Genomic DNA, 22,505 nt, shown 5'->3' with positions numbered 1-22,505 from the left:
ATATTCTTATCTTGATCTATTGTCATGTTTTCTGTTTAGCAATATAATTCTAAGAGCCAGTTGAGCGGGAGTTTGTTGTGAAATTATCTTGAATGTCCATTGTCTGTCGATCATTGACATTTTCTAGAAATTAATTATTTCCTCTCTCTGACTTTAAAAGAACGGTGTATGACAGGTGTTGTATATTGAACAGGATGAGTGTACTCTCTGAGAAACACCCATTTCTTTCACTGATTTTAGCGTTCTGAAGATAAATATATCTGATGTGTGATACTTGTCAAGATCTGAAACATAAAACATCTTTCTCATCACAGTTGTTTTTTTTAGGTTTGCAACAGAACAGAACTGTGATATTAACCCTTTGAGTGCCAAAGTCAATTTTCGTCACCTTTATAAAATATATCTTAATCAGTTTTTTCAGATTTTCACCAATATTTTGATAAAAATCTGTAGCCCATGAAATGTAACGTCCATTCAGTCCAACATTATCAAAACAATTTAGGAAAAATTCACAAAATTTTGGGAAAAATTCACAAAATTTTCGTGGGAAAAATTACAGCACTCGAAAGGTTAAACTATGGTATATCACTGTGAAATCCTAGTAAAAAATGTCTGCTTTCCCCTTGGAAAAAGAGCAACATGGATTATGATATCAGGAAGAGTATCATTAAATATCCAGCGATTTCTGAAGTCTGCAAGCCTCAAGGGGATGGTGGCTCACATCACGATGTGATGTTCACTGGTGAGAAAAGGACAAAAGGTTTCTTGACCCCTTAGCCTGTGAAAGGAAATGTAGACACTCCAATGGAAAATGACTGTTTTTCAAGGACTTTAACACATAAGTTACAATACCTTGAAGTCAATCATTTAGAACATTTTAAACCCTACTTCAGAAGCATATGAACTTCAGATAGTGACCATATCACTGAAATATTCGTACTTGGGGAATAGCGATAGGACAAAAGCAGTTACATTTTTCCCACAAGAACAGTGATATATTTTTTATAATTTGTTGATTTAATTGGACGATTATTTACTTTATAATTATATGGTTGAAAAAGTATTTCTATGATATTCTGTGTAAATGTTGCACTATTTTGCTACATTCATCAGATGTGTGCAAGATCTGATATAATCCTGAAGCAATGTCAAGGAAATACAAAATGCCGTATTGCTTACCACTCAATGAAACACAAAACCACACTTATCAATATAATGTTTCCTCAGATGCAAGTAGAAACAAGATACTCCTGAGATGGATGGCTCTTTGCAAGGAAATCCCTGAAGCATCCAAAGTGATCTTCCATGCAGTGTATGCATACCTAACACTGAGCTGAATATCTGTCCCCATTGAATCAAAACAGTATACAGATACACATCAAGTTCACATACCTTTTTCACTCTTTTTAAAATTTGACTTAAAAATGTTTACATTTTTACATTCCATAGATATTTTGCATATCTCAAGACCGGGATGACGAAATTCGGTATAAATTTAACTGTGGTATGAAAGCAAATATGAGTAATCATAGATGACAAGAACACATGTCTGTTGGTGGTTTAATTACTGTGGGAAATCAGTGTGAAAGAAATATTTAAATGTGGAGGGGAAAGCAGTTGATTAGAGATATGATCTATGTCAATATGACAGAGAGTGCATGACAACAGTGCCCATACACAGTCTTCAAATAGCACATGGTGCCATATAGCAAATACCAAAGGTGAAACCCTAGGCAGTGTAACGGTAATGAAATACACACACAGGCCTGAGGATATCCAACCTTTCCACTCATAGCCATCAATTTGAGTGAAATTTATTTCCTTCTAGTAAATGCCTCTGCAATGTGTATGTTCTGGTGGCAATACCTCTATGATTTTCAGTTACTATGTCATACGACAAAATCGTACCTGAAAGTGACCACATAGGAGATAAATATAAAAAAAAGCTGCTTAAATCATTTATCATCAGGGAAGAGAGCCACAGCTGTCTAAGACACAAAATTGTTCAAATGTCAAAACATAATCACCTTTCCAATTAATTATCTTGTCTATTTATATCATGAAACATCACATATAAGTCATAGAAAGTCAAATGGCATACACTGGTTGAAGATCTCTCACCATCAGTAAATCAAAGAACACTTTCTATTAGTCTGATTTGATTTCCTGTGGTTTCTGTTTGAAGAGTAGCCAGATGTTCCAAGTCCTAAGACAAACCACACCATTATCACATTGTAATACGACACAAACTTGAATACCTTATCAGGACATCAGGACCAAAATACTGAACATAAAATATCTATCCACATCTACCTATACATCATTCTATTGAAATCAGAATCAGATTAATGCTACACTAAACTAAAAACACATAAACGTCCTCCATCCAATTATCCTACTAAAATTGAGATACACCTATCACCAAGGTACTATTTACTGTATGCAGACAACATATGCAAATACGAAGAACCTTATGCAAATGATATGACAAGTTAATTTCAAAATGAATTACCAATAATGCACCATCAAATTTATAAGGTCAACGACTTCAAGTATGTTTTATCAATAATTATGCAAATAATATTCCTTTGCGTGTTTATTCTGCTGGTACCTTTTTCAAATTTTACTGAAAATAACAGTATATGGGTTAAAAATAATTAACTTTCATGTATGGATTTTCCCCCTTTTTTTTCAGCAGCAGCTTTATTTATATTGTGCTGGCTGTGAAATGAGATAGTAGATGAGAACATTTACTGACAGATGTTGAAAAATGTTAACACCTATGTTAATTGTCTGTAAAGCTATCATATCAGAGTGTAGCTTGTGTGAAATCTGATCCCCTATATGATAGAAAAAATGTTTAAAATAATTGCTTTTGACCAAATCTGTCCTGGCAGGAATGCTACAGGTCACATACAATTTCATCCCAGAGCATCACGTAAGTGAGGAACACTGGAATTAGGCTTGGACAATCAGAGGGCGATGCTCCTGAGATAAACGATGATCCACAAAATAAATGATGGGCACTATCAGGAATCAATCCAACAACATGCGGACAACAACCTACGTGTAGGCAGGTAAACTGATAAGGATGTGCACTCAAGTGATTAATGTCTAGATGGGTGTTCTATTTTAAGGTCAAGGTCAGGTGACAACCTTGAGATATGACCTTCTATGCACTTTGCAGTGGGTGGCAATCTCTCCACAAAGCATTTACTGGAGTCAGCTGCTTACGTACATGTTCCTAGAAATACCCTACAGTTCCATGAATGATAAAAAATAGTTTTTCTGTACTTTTTTGTCTCACATTACTGAAAATAAGAGCGTGTAAAGACTAACAGTGGAAACACCATCAAACTAATATTGACATATTAGGAATAATTAAGAATAATATACAACATTTCTTGAGTATATTATTTTTTGTTGTTGATATGAGTATTCCAGAAATGCTGATCTATATGTTTTAGTGATTTTGGGCTATACTTCACGGTATTCTCTCATCGTTTAAAAAAAAATTCTCCCTACTTTTTCTCGATAATACATGCATAATTGATAACCAGTAAAATTTCAGCGGTTGGCTGTTATAAATGTTTGTGTTGCAGTCATTCTCACATGTGCACACCAATATTGATGGACATGGCCAACAAATTTTACTTTTAATGTCAATTTTTACAAAATGTTTTCAAAGTCTAGAATGTTCATTGCTACTAATATTTTTCAGTTGTTGGTGTCAATTAATTTACACTTTGTATTTGATATATATGTTGTGATCATTTTAAACATATTTTATAAACATGTTCATGCATAGGGCAAATGCTATGGCGCATCATGTCACCACTGTCATAACCTGTTCACCCCCAATTCCTTGTAAAAAGGTCCACACTCACCATTTGATAACATTGGCTTTGGGCCAAACCATGGTGGTGAAAGGGTTTACCTTCCAGTTCAGAGAATGAGATGTGTGGTCAATCATCCCCATCTATAGAAAAATTACACCTCATAAAAATGATATGCACTGAACACGTGATTACTCAGGAAGGTCAAACTCAATGACCTGGAATAGAGAGTCACCTGTACCAACTAATGACAATAGTCAGCATGCGTTATAATCTCTGGATTTTACACGGATGTATAATACGCTTTCTACATTTCTCTCAGTGAAGTTCATGACCCATATAAAGTCAATAATGTTACCAGTTCCTCTGTATGAAACTCATTTCTGTCATTGGTAACCTTTCCAAGGACATGTTTGATAAGTCTAAGTGGGACACAAAAGCATAAAATGAAACTATTGAGCAGATATCTTCTAAAAGAGCATATGCACCCTAAGGTAATGTTCACAAATCTCTCATCATTTTAGAGGCAACATGTATCTCATCTGAGGGTTAAGAATCAATTTTACCCCATTTTGATTACTGTTCCAACATATGGGGTCACTGTTCTATCAAACTTTTAGGACGCATTGAGCGACTCCAGAAAGCTGTTGCGAGAGTTCTTTTAGATTGTGATTTTAATACTTCTAGTGAAGTTTTATTCCGTACACTGAATTGGATGCCATTCAGAAAACGGATTTTATATCATGAATCAATTTAATGTATAAAGTACAAAACAATTTAGCTCCAGATTATTTGAATGTTTTTAAAAGGATACACAATATTCACAGTCGGAATACTACCGTAGATCTGCTGCCAGAGAAGATTTATACATTCCAAAACATAGAACACAGTTCTTTAAGAAAAGTTTTACATACAGTGGTGTAAAAATATGGACACGTTTTACCGGTTGACTTAAAGTCATGCTCCTCATTGCAGGCTTTTAAAGACAAATGTAAATTTCATTTTTTATGTGACACAGATGTTCAGTAGTGTAATATTGTTTATTTTCCATTTGTCCATTTGTTTTTTGTACCTATTGTATGTTTTGCCTTTCATGTCTTCATGGATGTGTGCAATTTTTAATGTATATATTGTAAATTTTAATGATTTCTCGACACTGTGTGAGAAGAGCCATTGGCTCAACAGTTTATCGAGATTAAATAAAGTCTAAATAAATAAAATAATCAACAACAATTACTTATAAAACTATACAATCTGTGAGATTAGGTACATAAACACAAAATTTAGTACAACTCTAAAAGTAAGTGATACAACACAGTACCTTCATGTCAATTTTTGTGTTGAGAAAATTTAACTTTTATTACATTTGATTCCAAAGATGATATTTACTAAACAGTTATTTTTACTAAAGCAATATTTCATAGCTATTACTGTATTTCATCTCTCCGGGAACAATTGTCAAAACCAACAACTTAATTTTCAATTCAATTGAATAATTAATAAGTGAGCTCCAACAGGACTCTGTTAGTGTCATCAATCAACTTTTTCAATGGAAAAGTAAATTTATGGTAAGTGCATAGGGGTCAGTGAACCTAAAAAGAAACACACATGGAATTAAACACGAAATGTAATTCTGTAGAGTGGCAGAAGGAGGTTGGGGACCAAATGTTTTTTTCTGGCCACCAAAATCACAATAAAGATTGTATATCCATTGAACAAACCTATGTGAAATTTAAACCACACTATGCGGTACACGACTCCAAGGTAAATGCACAGATGTGTGATAATTTCCACATGCTGGTGATATGTTTGTTGCAAAATTGTTCACAAGTTATTAACAGCAGTATCATCATGATACTACAATTACTCATGTGGTCATAAATGTTCTGTCAAATTAGTTTTCTTCATTCCTGATTAATAGCACAGATGCAGGTATCTTGCAGAACATTTCGAAAAAGGGAAGATTGTTCATTGGTTGGGGGGGAGGGGGGTTAAGCATCAAAAACTAAGGAACTATGTATTGCTTTAATTAGCCCATAAGTTGTCAATGACTGTGACCAATACACTTGAGTTCTATCGACAGTAAACTGACAATAAACCACTGACGAAAGCATGGAGGGGTGTTGGAATTGTTAATGATGAGGAAAGAGTGGCGTGGTAAAGTAGTGCAGTGGCAGTTAGGTAAAAGTACTTTCCATCCTGCATGTGACAATTACAAAGTATAAAACATATCTATCTCCATGCAATTACATGCTTTATCACATGCAATAGCCAAGTTTGTTGTCTCTGAACAGAAAATACTGAGATTTATACTCTGGTTGTTACATGTCACCACAACCCGTGTCTCTGTCATCAACTTTTTAGCACTGATCTTCGATGTGCTCGTCAATGCAAACAAACAACATGGTGGTGAGTATTTCTCCCGCGAATAAAATGTCTCATGTGAAAATTTGTAAAAATCAATCATAATTTTTAGTCTGATAAAATACATCCACTTAGCAAATTTGAGTCCTGTTTTAGTTTTGTCACCAGCATTGTGGCTCTTATCCATATAGACCCCACCACCACCTGAACTTTCGACGCGAAGAGCACTTTCATGCAGCTGTAGAAATGCAGTTTCCACTGCAACAAGGAAAGTCAAGTGTTCATCCAGGCCACATCCTAAGCCCCCAAAAAGTCATGTAATGAAATCAATATTTTCATACACTATGACAATAACAATCCGAACTACCAAAACACAAGAGTGTAACACTTATACATTCCAAGGGAATTACATGAATAATTTTTGGAAACAACAAATTCGAAGCTGGTCACATTACATGGGTTTTGTAAACATTGCAACCAGGATACTGTCTGGCCAGATGGTACACTGTGTTTGCGCCATTGAGATCGAGTCAATTTTTGTTCTTGAAAAATAATGTAACTTTGTCTAAGTAAATTTCTCGGCCTATGCTATCTTCTAAATCATGCATAACTTCGAGGAAAGGTACATGTTGTGTGAGGTTATCTGGTATTTGCTCCATACACAAACATAGGTGCCATGTTCCTCATTCATGCGACGGAAGACTAGAAATGATCGTGGAGGTCATTTTTTACCTCACGAAATGATTGACAATTTGCCCATGGCGTATTGATTTTATTCCAAAAGTACTTCAGAAGTAGTTTCGAATTGTTGAGGAACAAATCATCGCTGATAACACAGTCCCCGCTTACACCATTAATTGACATGCACATGCACACTACAATACAATGTCTGTGTGCCAAGTTTGAACGGAATCTGTTCAGGCATAGTTGAGTTATAGTTCAAAAACATGAAAAAAATCATAAAAAAAATAGCCGCCTTGCGGCCATATTGGATTATATTGTGAAATAAATTGACGGGCGTATATATGCCATAGTATGTTATCTGAGTACCAACATTGAATAAAATTGGTTCAAGGATAGTTGAGTTGTGGTTCAAATTTAAAACATGAAAAAATCGCAACAAATGGCCGCCCGGCAGCCATATTGGATCGTATCCTAAAAGAAACTGACGCGCATATACCAGTATATGCCACAGTACTTTATCTGTGTACCAACATTGATTGAAATCAGTTAAGGGATACTTGAGTTACGGTTCAAAAGCATAAAAAAATGGCAAAAAAATCGCCGTCCAGTACTTTATCCTTGCACAAGTTGGCAAAAAAATCAGCTCAGGGGTGACAGAGAAACGGCTGCTGATGGATGGACAGACAGATTGATGGACGGGACCCAATCTATAAATCCCCGCTGCACTGCGTCAGCGGGTACTTAAAATCCTGTTTTATTCAGAAAATAACAAATTCTTGGCTGGTTCATGTGATAAAATCCCCTAATGTTATTCTTTGTTTGGCGAAGGAAAATACTCGTGATGTAATAACTATGTCATCATGAGGTGAAGACGAGTGGTGACATGGTTATTACGAGTATTTTACTTAGCCAAACGAAGAAAAATATTAGGAAATAATATATGAATAATATCTCGTAATGTTATAAAATTTAATATTTTGCTCTATGATGCACACTTCCCACACATGCACCTCATTTCTTGATAATTCAGGATTTTAGCAGTTATCTGTAACGCCTCTAGCATTGAGAGTTTTTCTCCCCGCACATCAAGTAGTTCGTGAAGGTTGATAAACTTGCATTATAAACCGCTGAGCACAACTACCTCAGAGCTCAGCTTTCTCAGAAAATTGACGCATGCCTGACAGTTTCCTCTGAGAGGTCATTCCACTTTACAGGAGAGGACAAATATAGGGGATAGGTCGCTGGGTAAGAGCACTGTAAGCTTTACAAAATCGGTTCCTGGTTTCAATTACTTCTGCGACATTCAATCAATCAAGTTTTAATGGAACAGTTTGATGCTGCTGCACACTTTGTAGGCTATATTTCACATGCTAACAGTGAAAATGAGATCACTGGGGTTAGGCATTAAAACAGAAGTGTTGGGGTAAATGACTGCAAACAAAAACACGGAATATATCAGCATATCTACTGGAATTGCCATATCAAATTTTATTTCATCTGATTAATGCTTATTTAGTCATGACTAAAGCAATGATTTTTTTTTACTTCAGAAGGCAGGTGGCTAAGGAGCACATTATAAGCTCTAATGTGATCAATGTTTTTGGAATAATAGTATGTGTGAAAATGACACTAATCACTGGTCTCTAAATAATTAGAAAAAGGTCCAGGGTGAAAATTACTCATATTATGGTGGTCTACTGAACAGCTTGTGAGTTGTGATGTGAGGCGTTATAGGCAGAAGTTTATTTGTTAGAACCTACCCGGTTTTAAACAGGGACTTGGTTTGACATAGGCTAGACTCTATTTCTTCACTTTGGCCCCTGTGCCTCCGACCATGGAGGCACAGAGGCCAATGCGAAGAAATAGAGTCTAGGCTAGGTTTGACATGGATTAACCAAATTGCTCATTACTGATTTAGTCTGTGCTGAATTCATGACCAACACCATAAAATTACACTGCTTGACACCTACGTACAGCTTGGCAAACTGCAATTTTACCCAGGTGAAATATGTATGATCAAACTTGAGTGGAATGTGCCTCAGGGACTGTTTTTGAGACACTCAATTTTTATAATACTTCACTTTTCTGCTGCTCATATTGACTCATTTTGAGCTGTAAATGCAGTATAGCAGCCATATTAGTAAATCTCTGGTAAAGGGAAAGTTTTGGTGCACGTAGTGCATAACTGGTATATTCATAATAAAATGAGGTTTGGTGAATCAAGGGGTGGGGTGGTGGTCACTTCTATATATTAAAACCATTAGAGGATTCATGTATTTGGCTGCAAATGTGATTAAAAAGGGACCATTACTACACTACTTTATCTGCAATGTATCAAACTACGTCGTACAAATTTGCTCATATAGTGAAACCTGCCTGATTAAGATATGTGTCCTTAATAGAGAGGTGTTCACAATAAACAGGTTGACTTATTCAACATAACTTTCTGCATGAAAATTCAGTCCTTAAAGGGATAAAGTCGGCCATATTTTTCATGAATTTTGTTTGATGCAAGATACTACTTATATTAATTGACATGTTTAAAGATACTGAATGAATGGGTGACCATGCACATATTCCATCCTGGTTTTAGACAAATTAAATGAAACCATGGCGAAAATGAATAAAAGGTCATGACCATTAATTCATTTTCACACTGGTTTCCTTTTATTGTGTCTAAAACCAGGGTCGAATATATGCATGGTCACCCATTTATTCAGTATCTTTCAACATGTCAAACAATATAGTAGTATCTTGTATCAAATAAAATTCATGAAAAATGGTCGACTTTGTCCCTTTAATACAGAGGTGTCTGTAACAGACAGGTAGAATTGTTTCTATTCAACTTCTATCACTGTAAGCTTTAAAAATTCCGTCTCTAATAGAGGTGATCTTATCACAGAGTTGTTCAGTTAGACAGGTTTCAATATAGTATTTGTGTCACAAACAAATATTATCACTTTTGCCAAATGTATCCTATAGAAATATAATAACAAGCTATATCACCAATTATGCCAAAACTGAGTAGTTCATGATTATGAAATCACCATGCTGCTCTGACCCAGGAATCCACAATGGGCTTATTATGTCGCTCTGGATTAAATCTTTTGCCTGACCTTTCAGATGTAAATTTTTCAACCCTGATTAAATTTTAATAACGAGCTAATTCAATTCTAAGTCACTGGAGAGGGGTCAATTAGGAAATGGTCTATAACTGACCTGTTCAATAATGCAGTATCAGTAATATGGTAATGTGGTACATCAATGTCTGTAAGACTGATGTACATTTACCGGTAGATTTTTAATTATTTCTTACAATGTCATACTGGAAACCAGTATCTTTGGAATGAAAATTATGGCTGTGGTGATCAAACAGTAAACTATAAATGTACATGACTGTACCCATTGTGAGAATTATCACTGATATTTTGAACTCAATACACTAAATTAAATTCAAAAATACTTTGGATGAAATTTACTACACAAAAGTGATTCAAATTTGAACAGGGCAAACTAAAAAGAAGTCATTTTTCTTCTTTAATTGCATACAGCCAGAATTTGTATTCACCTTCACTTTTGGAAACAATAAAATGTTGACAGTTATGAAAGGATACCGTCAGCATTGAGAAAGACATGATTATATATACCTGGGTTCTTGTTGATTACATCATGTGCTGCTCATTTTGACCTCCAAAACACCATGAATGCTACTGGTTTCCATTCAAATGCTGTTTTAAAATAGACTCTATGATTGTTTTTGTCTATAGCATAGTAGTGTCATTGTGTAGCTTATGAGGGTACATGTACATAAAAAGTGCATATAAATATATGTGTATGTCGTGTGGCTATATTTAGATAATCATCATTGATTTTTTTCAAATGGGTTTTGTGAATTTATATCTCATCAAGGTTTCACGAATGACAACTAATGTTATTCAAGAAATAATGCTGGTTTTCTTTAAAAGAGCTTCCTATTGTGCAATAAACAACATTTTAACAGATGGAAGTTTTTCGTATAAAAATATAATTGACTTTCAGGTTTATGACCATATATCACTGTTGTGACTTTGGGACCTACTGCTTCTTTTGCACATCCAGATTGTGCTTCACACTCTGTGGCAGTGGAAACCTTTTATTATGAAACTTTGATCTCTGTGTGCTGACATCAACAAAACAGAAAATAGAGCTATACGTACAAACACATAAAAATTCAAAACTGTGACAAACTAACTGATAACCACAGGTTTCCAAGACATAATTTCACATAAGATTTCCATATACAACTTCAGGCAGAATTTCCAAACATAATTTCTCCCTGGATTTCCGGACATGTTTAATTTTTCAGAAAAGTTATGTGTTTTAGCTCTCTGCTTCAAAATATCCTGCCTTCATTTACATATCTGTACTTTTAATTTCATATGAACACTTTCACCTATTAATAATAGGCTTTGCTCATCAAAAAACAAAGGGACTGATCATTATATACACATGTGCTTCTTTTTTCAAACTATCTACTTTAAAAAAATCATTCAAAAATCCATGAACAATAGTGACAGAACCACTTCTTTCACAATGCAGTATGGATTTCATAGTAGAGTACAGCTGTGTCATACCATTAGGTTGTTTTCCAGTTGGAATCACAGCAATCTACAAGGCCATGTGTCTGACACCTTCCATCACAAATGAAACATCTGACACCTCTCAGTGAGTGAAATGTTTGTCGTGTACATGCAACAGCAATGCTTGGAGTTGTTCCTCTTTATCTATCCCCCTTGAAGTAGAAAAATACCTCTTTTCACAATGAACTTATCAACTTTTATAAACTTATTTTGATGAAGACAATTTGATTTGTTAGATTTTATGGATTCTTCTTCTGTATTTTAGGAAGGAGCAATCAAAAGTAGTATTACTTTTGACAGATGATAACTTCAAATGTAAATATAACTTTTTTGGTTACGAATTAATCAAGGATTTCGGCACTTTACTTTAAAATGATCATTAAAATTGTTTGGGTATAGTTAGGTTCTTTCTTCATTGATTTAAGGAAGGCCAGTCTAATTTACACTTCATTATTCTCTAAAATGAATCCAAAAGTCTTGAAGAATCCCTTGATGGGTTACAATCAATTCATCTGACCATCTTTCCAAATACATGTCAGTTGAACTAGATCATTTCCCTTCAAATTGCAATGGCCTTGTATTTGAGTAGACTTAAAAACAATCAATAGTGTAAAAATTTAATTTATAACATCAAAATGAGAAGAACATGCCATTAATAGTATATGTGAAACAATGATACTGAATAACCAATGTACCTCTCAATTATCCACTGTTGTGCACATTCCTGCATTTTTTCGGGGGGGGGGGGGGGGGGGGGGGGGGGGGGGGGGCTTTTAACATTATAATAGGACATAAAACTACAAAGAGTACTACAATGAGTGAATGGATAGATACAGCAGTACTGCCATAAATCGACAATAGTACTGGATGAGGCTTTGGGGAAGCATTACAACAGTTGAGTACCGTACATCCTGTCAGAGTGCACAAACCAGCTTTCATTTGTGATGACAATATTGCATCAACCTCATTGGTTGGCTTCAATGACAAATACTCGCATAAATTATAATTATACAAGACAAAATATTTTTCAGGAACTGAAAATATTTTAGACCACATGTTTTTCAAAATCATGTCCCCACAGACTGGTATGACGACCACAGATGAATTTCCTGACATCATCACAAACATCCTTGTACCACACAGATCAGCAGAGACTGAACCACAAACAGGAAATGTTCATCACTCCTATTTTTAGAAATGAACTATTTACCAGAAGTCTGCATGACTGACATTGCCATTTTATCAAAGAGGAAATTTCCAGGAAGCCAATAGCTTGTGTGGTTTTCTTTCTTGTCCTTTGTTTCAGATCCTCAAATGGTTGTCAGCATTATAATCCCACCATTGCTCACTTCAGAGGAGCAGACACAGTGGGAAACACATACAATATGGTTTAAGGAACACTCTTAAGCAATACATCCATACTTCATAAAAATATCACTTTCTTCTGTCAAGATTTCAATTATTTCTGAGCTGTTATAATTTTTATTCATAATTCATTTTATTAATTTGTAATCAATTATAATTTCTCGTTCTTGACCTAGCTCCTGTTCATCTCAAGATTAGAAATGATTTCTTCAAACAATTCTTTCAAGCAAAATATCAAAGTTGAAAGCAGTTTGTGTTTTTCCAGCACATCCAAATTCCTAAATGCCTGAAATAACATGCAGGTGAAACGTCAAAATTCCGCTATTACCGGCAAATCAAAAGTCTGTACCAAAACGTCTATGAAGGCTCACACTAAATGACAAATTTGTTGTTGCGGCAAGTTTAACCCTTTCACCACCATGGTTTGTCCCAAAGCCATCGTTTTCTATGGTAAAGTTGGACCTGTACACAGGGAACTGGGGGTGAAAGGGTTAAATCATGTGTCCTTCTCACAGGCACTTCACAATATACAAGCCAACATGCATACACACACCTTCAAGATGTTCACAATATGTCAATGTGTGAAGAGGTATCTTTGTAGGGAACTGAGAAACAATATCCTCTAATGCCCGCAGCTACACCATTCAACCTACTGAAATGTTCAAACACTCAATGTATTTTTGGTCTGGCTTGCCATCCTAGTTTCATGGTTAGTCTTCCTGATTGAAAAGTAGGGCATCAGAAGTTTGTGTTCATAGCCCCCAGTCACACTTTTCAATCGGCTACCCTGTACAAATGTGACTTAAATCTTTGATGTTTTGTGCGAGGAAGGTCACTTGCACTATGTTAAGGGACTGATTAGAAATAAAAAATGTGTAAACGTGATTGCAGTCTAAGGTACGTACCTTCACTTTTTTTCCACAAATTCAGTCCTTTTTAATTTATTGACACATCCTGAACAGCTGTTTTCAGTTTTGGAAAACCATAATATGTGTTTTCCATCATTTTTTCTTTTATTTGTAAAGGTACAGTTTCTTTTTCTACTCCTGTATTTATGTTGAAATGCCTTGTCAATATAACATACGTCCAATGTTATTATTCACGAGTGAATTTTAGTCCAAACTAGAACTCACTTGTAAGCATGAATATTGTATATCATACATACACTGTTTTAGCAATGTGGCAAATCAAATACTCTGTATTTCAATATGCTCTTGGAAGAAAGATGAGGAAAAAGAAACAGATATTTATATTTGAGACAAAAATTATAAAAATATATCAAAAGTTACTGGTTTCGTTCCTTCAAGAGTGAATCACTGTTTTACTTGCTGTGGCGCATTCAGTCTCTTACTGTTTGATCTGAACTATTAGCCCAGCCAAAAGAATATCACATTCAGATATTCTCACAAAAAATGACTAACAATCAAGTACATTGTAAAGTGTAATTATTGTCGAAAATGGAAGTGTTTTCGTTTTGTGTTTTCCTTTTTTTTGGAACATGATCAGAATATTTATGTATTTTTTTCTATTCTGTAATATACATGGATGTGTATTAAGGTCTGAAATAAAGAAATAATAAATATGAATATTACTACCTGAGACCTTAATAATCCCAAGATATTTTTGTAAATGTCAACCAAAACATATCCTTTACCAACCAACAAGTACACTTTTCAAAATCTCAATCCAAGTCATCAACCAACTCTCATCATACCCACTATTGACACACCCTCCACCCACTGTGAATTGATCCGTTGGCTATCAACCCACATAAACCTATTTCCAATTGATCAGTTAGCTGTCAACCTACAAATAAACCCATTTTCAATTGATCAGTTGGCTGTCAAACTACAAATAAACCCACTCTCAATGTTATGTCATCCATCTACTAATCACCCAGCCATCAAACCACTGACCAACAGTTCAACACAAATCTGCCTGTTTCAAGCAATTACAAATCCATACCATATTTCAGTTTTCCAAACCTACTGCTTACACTATCAATCTATTCTTCACCCATCACAATATCAACCCCTGCTTTATGTCATTCTACAGGACAACTTTCATCAGCCTCTTCCTTAGACCAACCTGGCAGACTTCTCCATCCACCCATCCAATTATGAACCCACTCATTCTAAAACACTTCTTGTCAAAGTGATCTATTCACTCAAGCAAACCACTGAACTCTCTCTCACTGAACAGATTCACATTCTCCACAAACTCACCAACCCACATCAATTTATCAATGCAACCATCCACAAGTTCACTGCATGTACCTGCGTATTTTCAGAAGCAATTATCACTTCTAAACACCACTGACACGACACAATTCACTTGATATTTACCTCAGGGTCAAATGAAACATCCAAGTCAATAAGTCATTCAGATGCGAGCATCATACAGGTAATCATCAGTTCATGACTCAATTAATGGTGCCATAACTTCATACAAGGTCACTTATAATTCCCACTCACATCAAGTAAAATTGATGTGGGTAGTTCAATTCTCCAAAGAACTCTAAAACTTCCATTGAACCAAGGATTTCCCATTAAAACTTTATCTGTGCAACAGAAGAGATGACACATGTTTCTCTGATCTCAATTCAAGGTTGTAATGATTACAAAACCTGAATTTTTATGTCAACCTGTTTGAACGTAAAAATGTGCGGTTTTCATGGGTTCAATTCACACTCACTTAACCATATGATAGCATCTTTGCAAATTGCAGTCTGTAACATACACTGAATTGAAATCAAAATAACATGATGAATTGCAAAAACACATTGCTAATGAAACCCCTGACAGTGACAAAATGAAAATTACAATTGTGCTGGTCGTTTGTGGGGGTAGTGGGTTATCTGATTTGACATTTCAAAGTTTGAGTACATGCTCTGAATGGTAATAACACAACACACCGACACACACACGTTTGGCAATAAGATGACTCGTCCACTGACAAGATTCCCCAGTGGGAATAATGGAATTGCCAACCAAGCGGAGTTATGGAAGTCAAACTGAAATGCCTGACCTTCCTGTTTGACCCCCTTGAATGGAAATAACAGAAAGGGTCAACAACAGGTTGAGAACAAAATCTGACAATTTGGTTTCAACAATGATGCCTATCTGATTCTGGAAAATTCAATTTTTTGCAATCACATTATCCTGATTCGTCTTGTTCTTGACCCGCTAGGTGAGAGGGTCACAGAGACACTCCACGTTCACACCCAGAGCAGCTATCTATTGATGAAAAATTTCCTGAAAGAAATCGAATCCTTCCCCTGTGGTAAATAGCAACAACCTTCTCCATCTTGAATGACATCTAGTCCTGTGAAAAACAACAGCCTTGATATTGATCACTGCAGAGGGATTTCTTTTTTGCAGCTACAGCGACAAATGCGATGATCCTAATATTCATCTTCTAACTATAAATGCACTTTCACTGAAAAACAGCTGCTCCCTTCAGATTTCTGATCTGACTGTGAGGTTTAGACATCAAATGGTAATCCAACATTTTTTTGCAAGAAGTGATATTTTTCTTATATACGGCTGTTTGCAGTTGCTTCGTCACTAAATATAGCTTTTCATTGATAAACTCTGACAAGTTGTAATTCAGTATTTATTTTTTCCAAACAGTGTTCGGGAATGTTAATAATAACGTCATTGGCACTTTAACTGTTTTTTATCAAAAGTAGTGTAAACTTCTTATTTACATCAAAGTTTATTTCTACGAAGCCATGAATCTCTGCACTTTTGTGTGTCATGAGGACTATGACTTTGAATGTCTTTTCACGAATGCCAGTTGAAATGTGTCATCAAGCTCTTCAGAGAGCTTCTTGATTAACTGAGTCAAGATATTAGCCGACCATAATGCTGCTAAGAGAGGGGACCCAGATGAGATGAGAGAGGCGCTCCATTCAGCGTCTGTGTTGCTCAGACTTCAAGTACCTCCTTGGAGCTTCTACACCAGCTGTGATCGGCTCTGCTGAAATGCTATCTGGAACCTGGTCTGTAAAATGCTACTTACGATAAGGGAGACAGAGCTTTCAGTTCTTTGTGTTCTCTTTGAAATGAGATTAAGGCGTGCAATCATTATGTGGCATTGTGATTTCTACGATGCAATGCATCTGCTTTACAAAGAATGCCACTTGTCAATGTGAAGCAAGGAAAAAAACCCACGTCTCTCCCCCCCATCTTTCTCTCTTCTATGTCCCCAAGTTACATATACATCACACCCACTCCTTTTGGATTCACTATCTACACAGAGATCTATCAAATCAGATCTCCTCAGCTTTGCCCCTCATTCCCAATGCAATGTAAGACCCTACTGACTAATAATTGCACATTGTATTCCTTTTTCCCTCTCTGCCAAATCAAAGCTATTAACTCTGGATCTGCCTGAATACATGGTCAAGGAATCTGCATGTTTAAGGTGTGCCTTACACCCAAATTAACAATTCCTACTTGCCTAATCTCTGTTCATTGACTGTAACAGATAACTCTGGTAGAGGGTTTTGCTGCAAGGACAAACAAACTCTGCAATGCAAGATTATAACACAGCAAACCCAAAGGACAATGGGCGATAGCAGGGCTGTCAGGTGCGCAATGACTCTGCCCAGTCCAGCCAGTAAAATTAACTCGGGCATCCTTGACAAATAAGATAAACTGTCTTGACACAATCAAATCACCTTGCGTTATTGCATGCCTCCACACTGACTAGCAAATCAATGCACTGCTGGGGGGGGGGGGGGTGCCTTGGGAAATCTGCAGGCTGTTGCATCATTACAGACCTGACTTTCTGTCTCTGGTTCTTGCATCACTGAATTGTGTACATTGCTGCAGGCAGCTGACTCATTAAATGTCCACTTTCTGAAAAAACCTACACCTGGCATGTAGAGGGGATCATTGAGCACTGCTTCAAGACATTCTGTCAAGATGTATTGTACTTCACCAAAATATCTATTTTGTCTGGTATACCAGACTACGGTCAACATAAATCTGATATAATCTGGGCTTATTTAACGTTAGTTTCAACAGATCCATTGGACTCATCATTCCAAGTTGCAGTAAATAATAGCTGCTTTATTTTATAGTAATTACAGGCTTTTTTATGTGGAGAATGCTTTTGTAGGATGTGAGTCATGATTCGTGTCAATGGCTGAAACCAAGGTTCTATGCCTCCAGTAGTAGAATTTAGTACTTATGAAAATTGGGGTAATTTCAATAGTGATTCTATGATTAATGTTCCCCAAGGAAGAACAGGGTAACTGAACAGGACTTGACATTCAACCTGTTCACCCCCGAATTCCTGTAAATAGGTCCGCTATCACTATCGAGAAGGATGGGTTTGGGCCAAACCATAGTGATTAAAGGGTAAATAATCTTTCACACCCATTGCCCAATATGTCCACCCACCATTTTGAAGATGATATTAGATCAATGCCAGTGGTTGAAGACATAGATGTTTTGCAAAACTTCACATTCTGTTTTAGTCATCAGATGACATCATCAATTTACTGGGGCTGAAATGTCAAAAAACATCATTTTTACAAGGGAAAAAATATCTGGAGAGCACCTGTTGCAAGTGAAACATCCTGCCCAAGCCTTAAAATGTGACCTATGACCCTGTAACAAAATCAAAGGTGAGGTATTGGATATATAACAAGCGTTCAGATATTCATAACATCTGTAGAATGTCATTTGATGAAAACATTGAACTATGATGAAGTAAAAACTGTTTTCACATTACTGATCTACAGCTGCAATTTTTTTCATTGGAATATGAAACAAATCATAATAAAAGTGAGAAGACCTGTAAATCTGATGGTTGGCTTGCCTTTGAAAACACCAGGAGTACTTCACATACATTTCACAATGGATTACATGCTTACAGAACACCAAAAACAAAATTGACTTAAGACATAAACCAGCGCCTTCACTGTCACCATTCCACAAAACACAAAGTACAACAATCCAACTTATTTATATAAATAGATATAAGTTAGACTGTTGTATTTGTAGACGTTCCAATCAGGGCGATTGAAAACTGAATCGGTGTAACTAAGGCAGTGCAGTAAAAGTTTCAATCCCGTTAGTCATTCAAAGTAGAGAATTCTATACAAAAATGATAACATAGATGTATTTATATACCGTAGTTCAAAATAATAAAAACAATATCAACATTCAACGATAAAATTCATAATAAGAGAGGGCTTCATTTTACAAAGTCATCCTACTCATGTTTTTGCACAGTAATCGTTCTATAACTGAGGGACCAGCTATGATTCTGAACAACATAATTCTATCATTTAGATTCAAAAATGTATATCTGTCTAAAATTTTGTACTGGACTTTTTCGAAATTTGCTGACAAGACTGATGAAAGTGGTATACTGTTACCACCAATGTCAGGATGAAAACCATATCAATTATCATATCTGATAATCTTAGCATCAAAACAGCAGCAATCAACATCATTGAAAAACAGACATATTAATTTGTCAGTATTTTTGTCAACAGCACTCAAGTGTCTAGCACATGATACCAATTTTTGCAATTAACTCACAATCCTGATGGTTGCAATTTGTGATTATGGACCTCATACCATATCAGAGGTGTTACTTTTTAAACTCCTTGTTCTTTCTTCAAGACAAATTAACTGAAGATCAATCGAATTTGTGGGACATGGTCATGGTGAACTTGCACCCATGGACCATGTCATCTATCCAGGAAATATCCACGGCAAAGTCAGGAATTGCTACAAATACTGCTTCATGGAAACTAAACTGAAATATCTGAGTCAACTAGTTTACAAAAATAGCAAAAAATTCCCTGGGGGTAAGGTATTTCATAAAATTTTAATATCTCGTTTGCAAACAACTCGTATAATACAAGATTAAGAAGTTGACAGTGAATGCTGTTTTGAAGTAGTTCATATGATAAATAATGTCTGACTTTAGAAGTAGGCTTATTGCTCTATGCTGTCTCACAATATGCAAACCAATTGGACTTGCCGGTGAACTCATAAAATAATTCTGGGCTGGAGCAAGAAATCTATTTATATCTTCATGATGTTATTGCTGGTAGCGATATTGACTAACATGACCACTTGTTAGTATAAAAAGTAAGCATGCACCACACTCTGTAAGGTTTTCAAATCACATTACATGTATTAGCTGCACAGGTCTTTTTTCAGGGCACACAAGATGTCCTTTTATCACACAACATTGCTCAACATGGCTTTAAACCACACATGTGGTGATTGGAATCCACTCCCACATTGTAAATATATGCAAGTGCCCTCCTGCACACACAAACACAGACTGGTTTCTTAAAATAGAATGGATTCTCTGTATTGAGGAAATGAGTTTAATACTTTACATGCAATCCAACACCCTTATATTTTTTTTGTTAAGGTCTGCGTGATCACATTCACGTTATTTACATTAGTTCCAACAAAAGAACTAGAGCAAGAAGAAATACTTCATTCAATACAAGAACGGTTTTAGCATAGGAAAGCTGACCACAGCAGTCTAAAGAGTATTAAAAATTGTCAATACAAAAATGAAATATGTAATATCTTGGGATATTTACAAATAAATGTAATAAATTTTCTTATGAATACCACACTCAGTGTTGGTGACATATATCTGAGAACACAGTGAAATATTAAAAACTTCAAAGCAGATCAACAGCATCGAAACAAATTTCTTTGTTCATGGTCATGCAACTGATGAAACATCAAACAAATTCTATGTGGAATTTTTCATTATTCGGTGAGAAAGTTTGCACTTTTGAGGGGATCTTTTTCCCACAAAAGCACCGATCCTGGGAATGGAATCTGGATAGAATAGAATTTTAAAATGACAAAATCAAGTGGATATCATCTGAGAAAAGATCAGAGATACCACTGACATGTCATTGTATCCATGGCAAATGGCATCTTTTCACCAATACCTCACACAAAGGGAGGCCATAATGCCCGGCACACAGCAGCTGCTACAAACTGTTTTCTCAACTCAATTCTTTTTTTAATCTCTTCTGATATTTCAAAACATGAAAAAAACGCAGGCCAATCAACGGATAAAAAATGTTATATTGACATACATTTTTTATTTCCTTAAACTATTGAATAATTTTTTTGCCTTGGTTTTGACAATAACATTTTTATCTTTTTTAATATTGTATGTCGATAGACAGGAAGAAAAGGCTAATCCTTATAACTGTACCACAGTGTTACATAAGCTATGAATAAAATAACACGTTTAACCTTGAAATCAATAGGCTGACATACAATAGGCAAAGGAGAATGAATATGCAGGCAGACACCCACCTAGCACACCATATGCTTTGTAGTGGGAAGGAAGTATCAGAGCTGGCAGCTATGTGGGGTCAAGACAGGGGCACACTAGTCGGCATGGGTCATTTACCACTTCACATGTGTAACTCAGTAGTGAGTGGCATGATGCCAAATCAACACTGAAAACACACGATTCTGATCTACTTTCAGAGCTCTATTTTTGGCTTGGCCAATGCTGTGATTCAAACGGAACTGAAAACCAGGAAGTTTTTTTTCCTGGCCAAGGGGAAAGGTTGAACCGCAGAGCACGGGAAGGTTCAAATCAATGCCCAGGAACACAGACACAAAAGGAACTCGACGTCCGGTTGTCGCATGAGACTATCTAATCACATACCACTCTTACCTTGCTGAACACAGCCTATCAGCACCATATCACTCATTAAATTAACATAAATAACAAGATTAGTGGATTGATTAAGCCTATGTAAAGAAAATGAATGAGCAGTTAAGTTTTATTATCTAAAGCACTAAAGTGACAGCCACTATGCCACACCAAACCTTCCCTGATCTAACAAATCTACAATACTTCACTATGCGGGCAATTTACTTGTAAACACATTCTTGGAAAGTAATACAATAACACCAAGAGTTTATAGTGATTTGAGGTCAAACAGGGCCAGTGCACCAAATGACCTCCCTTCCCTAAACACTGTGCCCAAGGCCTGTAAATTTGTCTTGTCAATAAATAATACCTAATCCTGAACCTGCTGTACTGGGATCACTTTCCGACATGACCTTGTCATCTAATAATCACACATATAGAAGTAAAGTCTTCAGGAGAATTCAACACTGTTCAGTGAACCATCTCGTAGAAAAGTGGGTCTCTCCCTCACACAGCTAGGTCAGGAACGACGACCCAACCTTGAACTTCCTTTTTCTTTAAGTGGAGAAACACAAAGAGGTATCCGTGTGGAAAACAAGCAGGCCACCTGGCTTGCCAGACCACTACCCTCAGCAGAGGAAACAATCCAGACTGGATTCAAGCAATGTAAACACAGTACAGCTGACCTGCTTCCATAGAATCGATCCTGAACTAAAACAGCAAACACATCTAACTGCACTAGAAATGACAGAGAAAGTTAAATACAAGTTAAGAGGAGTTACCGCTGCAATAAAGCCACGGGTTATTGTCCGATTGACAAGTCTGATTATCAATAAGGTTAGTATTGTCTACCGATTTGACACAGTTTGTCCTTTCAGTTGGGTTTATCTCTTCACTTCAACAGACCAGTCTGCCCTCCTCCTCCTCTGTATCGTTTTTCCCTCCCATGAAAGGGATCATC

The 22,505-nt window shown here is 36.0% G+C and overlaps 1 protein-coding gene across 4 annotated transcripts in view; it reads right to left on the bottom strand.

Moving 5' to 3' along the window:
• The window catches only part of LOC139148303 (genetic suppressor element 1-like), a 123,260-nt gene that overhangs the window by 61,521 nt on the left and 39,234 nt on the right, over nucleotides 1–22,505 (bottom strand). The window lies entirely within an intron of this gene.

This window comes from Ptychodera flava, chromosome 13 (genome assembly GCF_041260155.1).
Source record: "Ptychodera flava strain L36383 chromosome 13, AS_Pfla_20210202, whole genome shotgun sequence".
NCBI lineage: Eukaryota > Metazoa > Hemichordata > Enteropneusta > Ptychoderidae > Ptychodera > Ptychodera flava.
Note: the sequence above shows the minus strand (reverse complement) of the source record. Positions and strands in the feature narration are given on the sequence as shown.